Source organism: Triturus cristatus, chromosome 1_2, assembly GCF_964204655.1.
Source record: "Triturus cristatus chromosome 1_2, aTriCri1.1, whole genome shotgun sequence".
In the NCBI taxonomy this organism is placed as follows: domain Eukaryota; kingdom Metazoa; phylum Chordata; class Amphibia; order Caudata; family Salamandridae; genus Triturus; species Triturus cristatus.
Genome location: NC_140580.1, coordinates 745,674,939 through 745,680,938, shown reverse-complemented (window position 1 = coordinate 745,680,938; position 6,000 = coordinate 745,674,939).

Genomic DNA, 6,000 nt, shown 5'->3' with positions numbered 1-6,000 from the left:
CATTACAGCATTTGTGTATAAATGTGATTTGTATGCAATTGGAACTATCTCACCTTCATTGAATGTGAGGTAAGTATATCCTGAAAATCCAGGGATGACCCGGATCACCAAGTTTGTAGAAATTACATGTGTATGTAGGTGTTTAGATGCTAGCATGTCAGCCTGAACTGAGCGGACAGTATCTGTGTGTTGCTGTGTCTACTGATGTGGTGTGAAATCAGGTCTGATTAAATCATAGGAAAGGTTTTACTCTTTTGGTGTAATCTAGAATGTATGTTCTACCAGAATTCAGAAATCCAAAAATGGATTGCAAAGTTTGGAGGTTGGAGCAGTGCACACTTTTCTAAAAAGTTGGCTGCCAGGCTCATGCCTTCACTTGACAGTTCATATCCCAAGAATAGGACATTAAGATTGGCAATTTTTGAATTTTTGAAATTAAATTTGTAGGCCAAATTGGCGAATCCCACAAATATGTTGTTCACCCTGCTCAAGTGTTCAAGTAATGCATCGTCCATCAGAGAGATGTCATCTATATAGGACACAGCCTCCCCGTCACATGTTTGTAATAACTCTGACACTCTTGCAGAGAATAGCCCCGGGCTGTTCTTGAACCCTTGAGGCAAATGACAAAAATTTTGCTGAGTGCCGAGCGCAGAAAATGCTGTCAAATATCTGCTTTCTGGAGCTATATTTTGGCAGAAGATTCGAGATATTTAATGTTGTTTTATTTTTCTTCTGCACAGTGTTATTCATTAATGCGCCACTGTGTGCATTTTGAACTGCAAATGTTCGTGTCCATTGTTCAAATGTCGGTAATCTAAAACTAGATAATATGAATTGTCGGGTTTCATTACTGGAAACAACGGATTATTCATCGGGGAGGTGCAAGTCTCAATTACACCTTGGTATTCAAGTTGGTCTAAGATTTCTTTGACCTGTCTTTTTGCATCGTTCTTTATAGGATACTGTCTCTGTGTATTTGGAGTACATTTTAATGGGATTTTGTGATGGGTAGACTCCACCTCCCACCCTACATGGTTGCAGTATAATGCTGGAGCTAGTGCTAGCGCCCACTCCTGTGTGTATTAATGTTTTGGAGATTCTGGAACGAGGTCGGAGAAAGCAGGCAAAATGGCGCTTTCTACTTTTGGGCACTCCATCACAAACTCAGGCGGCCAATCCCTTTCTGCTAGCAGTATGTCACATCCATATGTTAAGTTCTCCCAAAAGAGACCTTTAACCTTTCTTAAGATTTCCCCCTCTATTTGAAGTGTAATTTCATACAGTCTATGCGGGACACTAACTCTCGTATCTGGTGTTGCCACTGTGATGCGTTCATTCAGTACTGCTGTCACCAGAAAATCCTTCAGGTTCTGGTGAGATATTTTTACTTCTACCGTGCTGGCTAGCATCATCAGAGCCCATTCCCTGTTCAGAAGCTGAGTCCTCAGTAACCTGGACATTTCAAATTTTTAAGCTAGCTACTTTCTTCTTTTTGAATTGAGGTTTTGCTTTATGTTGCTCTTCCTGTTTGATAATGTGATCTAAAGTGCGATTTGTTTCCCTTTTTGTCTTTGGTCGATCTTCTTGCTTTTGTTCTGATCGGTTTCCCTCTCTGTGTTTTTTGATGAACCCTGTAAGGAATGAAAGGATTGTGTATCAGTGTCCTGATACCTATCAGGTTTTTTTTTATGTTATCACGATTCCTATGGTTGTACCTCTTTTCTGAGGACTCCCATTGGGGAGACCCACCCCTTCATTGTGAATTCTTTTCTGGATCATTATTTTTAAAATGTTTGTTTTCCCATTTCTTTTTAGTAGAAGTGGGTGCTTGCTTTGAGTTATCTTTGTCGGGACTACCCACCATTTGCGGATTCGCTGCCTTGGTTTCCAAATTATCTCTACCTAATTCAGCATAAGTTTCTCTTTCTTAAGCCTTGCTCCCTATTTCTAGGTGCTATTTCCCTTAGGCGGCTGTGTATGGCCACTGCTGCTGCCTCCCCCTTTATGTGTCTCAGCATTATTGCTGAGACTTGGGCAAAATCACCCAACAATTTCCTTCCAAAGTCCAGAGCAGGTCCTGCCCCGTACTCGTTCAGTATTTGTTTCAATACTTCTGGAACAACTGCTATAGTAGGAGTACCGTGTATTCTGATGTAAACAGCAGCAAAGATTGTTCCCCAAGTGGTACAACCCTCAATCGAGGGAACCATCCCCATTGCCAAGCAAATGGTTAGCATTCTATGTTTTTCCTGCGGACCCGTTTGGATAAATGCTGCTTCCAGCTGTGCAATTTGTTGTGCTTTCCAGAACGGAATTTGCTGCAGTTTGGAAGGAATTGTCCCTATTACTGATTTCAGTGCCTATTGGTTAATTGTAGGTGTGGTCTGGTGTGGACCAGCTGGAGCATTTCTCGCAGGTTGGACTGTCAATGTTCGCATGACAACTGGACAATATGTCTATATAGCCTGGTTATATCTTTGTATATTTTACGTACTTCATCCACTGATAGTGTATCTATCTGTGGATGTGGAGTGTATGTCACTAAGACCGGCCAGGTGGCTACTTCTATGCTGAGCAAACCGAGTCTCACGACAGATGTTGTGTGTGGGAGGGCGCCTTTAAACCAGCTTTTATGCTGCTGGTAAGTTAACGTGACATCAATGTCTTCGTATGAAATGTATTCTTCTGGTGGTTCTGCAACAATGTATGTGTGAAACACTTTAGTCACCGGATCTGCAGGTGGGAACTGAACCCAGGAATAGAATACCTCTGATCCGAACACCTTGTGTGCCACGATCATAAAGGTAACACAGACACCAGTTGCTGGTACACCGTGTTCTAACAATTTCATAGTAAACGCATTTTTCTGTGATGTTGAGAGCGTTAACCATTTCGTCTTCCCCCGAGCTACTCGAGGGGTCGGTCATTTTTAGACGAGAATAGTAAGTTAAAAGGTAGACTTTTGCACAATCTGGGCAACCGTTTATCCTTACAAGCTTGCTAAACCTTCAGCCAATACACAGAGTATATCTGCTCAGCTGAGGCGGATTCCCCTTCCCACTTCAGATGTCTATGAAAAGGTGTAAGTAGGGCTTTCTGAGTAAGCATGACTGAACTACTCAGATTTTTACTGTTTATATAAGAACCGAACCAACATTGGCAGCGCCATGTCGTGTAGTTCCTAGGAGTCTCCCAGCACCTGCGAGTTTTGGATGACCTAAACGGAGGGCTTGGTGTTCCAACCGCTTCCGGACACGCCCACAGGACATGTCAGTCGTTAGACCAGCTAGCTCTACAGTGCCACTACCACTCCCCTGTATTCTACAGTGGCGTAGGCAGTTTCTGGCAACCACTAAACATGACAACCCTGATTCCTCAGGGATTGTGGAAAAGAGTGCAGTACGTTTCTCTCAGATATTCATGCTTGCTTTCCCTCAGAAAATACACAGGATGGCGATAGGACGTTTTAATAAGTGTTTATTGGTCCAGTGACAGCCTTGTGTAAAACAAATGTGCTGCGACAATCAGGAGACAGAAGCATCTGAAAGAGATTGCTACTACCAATATAGTGAATAGTAGATATATAGTGCTAATAAGATGAACAAAAACAGTTCAGATAAAACTAGTAGCACTTGCATATTCCAAAAAAGAGCGCCCTAAGTAATTTACTAAAATGTACCTAGCCTAACCTAGAGGTGTGGGTGTATATGTGTATAGATAGGTGTATCTGTAGCCAAGAAACTCCTAGGGAAGAACCAGCCCCCTCACCTGATGGTCTAGAATGAAGGACATCGTCTCTGTGTCAAGGATGTCAACCCGCAAGGGATGTCAGACCGCTGTGTGTCGAAGATTCAGCATGCAAGACCCCCGTGTCAGCCTGGAAGGAATTCTCCTCTAATTTGTACGGGGGAGTGAGGGTCTTTTATACTAAAGTGGTCACTCCATTTTTTCCCCAGAATTTATATGTTTTGAAAACAACTATGGATGTTTTAAAAACAATCATAAATGTTTTGAAAACAATCACCAATGCTTTTCTAAACAAGTTTGATGATGCACAGCTGGCTGTTGGCCAAGGATGAGCACATGTTTATGTACGTCAGATACAGGGATTATGATAGAATACTTAGAGCCTGGTGTGGAGGAGGCAGGAGCAAGCTACTAGGTAAAGGTCACCTGTTTAGAATCGTTATTGTCATGTGGATGGTACAATGTATGTAAAAATGGGGTATACATCCATGAGACTATCCTAAAAGACATGACAATATCATAGAGACATGGGCAGAGCAGAGAAACCAAGCACTGCAGTTGGTAATAATGGGGTTGGCACCCCCATAGCATGACGTGTTTCCTGTAATGGTAAAGTCATTCTCAAGAACGTGGATGTAAGAATGAACATTGATAGATTCTTTGACACCACATGGTTGATTAGCAGGCCTGCAGTCCTGTTAATGGGCATCAAAGACACAAACTTAGAGGAAACTATTTTTCAGTCTTTGTCTTGTGTAGCTTTAAGAAAGAGTAATACAGAATGTAGAATGGTTCCCTTAAAGGGAAGGTTTAGGGGTCTCTTTTTTGATTTGAGTAGGTTTACTTGGTTACTTAAAGCAGGGTTGATGTTTTTCCAGGTGCAAGGTGCCCGAAAAGGTCAAAGATCTTCTTCTATATGTCACTTTTTGGGTTTATGATGAGTGTACTCTGGTGCATTGGCTGATTTTAAGGTCCTCAATAGTTTCCAAAGAGAGGCCATATTTTAAAGGTACCGGGTTCTGTTTTGTGTGGTCCCTTGTGAATAATACATAATGTATAATGCCTCTGTTTGAGCCAGTGATGGTTTTGCAAAGCAGGCGAGTTTGGTTCGAATTTCTTGAGGCAAGATATCGTTGCTTGATTCTACACCCTCTGCAGTTTCTGGATTTGAGTCTTTTGAAGGCCTAGATTGATACTATTACAGTAACCCAGCCTTGGGAGGATTTGTGCGCTTGTAATATCGACTGCATGTGAGAGAAGGATTTTTCCTGACCATAGATAGTTGGAAGTCAGACTTTTTGGTCACAGAATTTATGTATGGGCCGGATGACATTTTATTGTTGAAGAAGATAATTCTTAGATTTTTGCCCTAGAACCTCTTCTGCTCTGAGTGGGGCCAATCTCGACTTGATGGGCTAGCCTGATAAGGACGCAGTAGGTGGGCCAATGTCTGCTAGATCCTGAGTGGTGAAACGAGCTGACAGTTCAGGTTACTGAGTGAAATCAAGAACTGAAAGACTAGAATTAACTGAGCACAGCAAGGGTGATTCTAGGTTGTTATGACGGATGTGTCCATGGTAGTTGACAGCAAGTTAGTTTATCCAGTCAAATGTGTCTGTATTTATTGACAAGTTAATGTCTTGTGACAGTTTGATCACTGCAGTTGATTTCATGAGAGTATTGTTCCATTGACGTTACCTTAAGTGGGGCTGTCTCATTGTTTAGGCTGTACTGTCCGTGACAGAAACATTTGCATGTCCCAAAGTCTATTTTAGGAGTGTGGCCCACATTTCTCTTCCTCCTTTCTTGAGGTACTATAGTCATGCATACATTTTCTGGGCAGCAGGGTGTATGAAAAGAAAACTGTGAATGTTGTGTTGTGACTTGTTCCATGGAAGCCTGAGTCATTGCTCTTTCGAGTTTAGTGTTGTAGGGGGGGGGAGCTCAAGAGATTTGCAGGAATGCATATAGAATCCTCTGTCTCTTCTACCTGATGTAGCCTGAGAAACTTGTTCAGGGTCATGATAAATTAACGTCCCATTGTTTCTACGCCTTATCCCTAGGACCGTAGTTGTTGTAGACAGTCTTCATATTCCCTGTGCTGGAAATAAAGTTTGTTGTGATCTATAGTTCACCGGGTGATCTGTGTGGCATTCACAGTTTAAGCTTTGTTGAAAGCTTAAAGTTCTTCCCCAGATACAGAAGAGACACAGTCTGGCATTAACCTTATGTAATATACGCTGGGGAGGA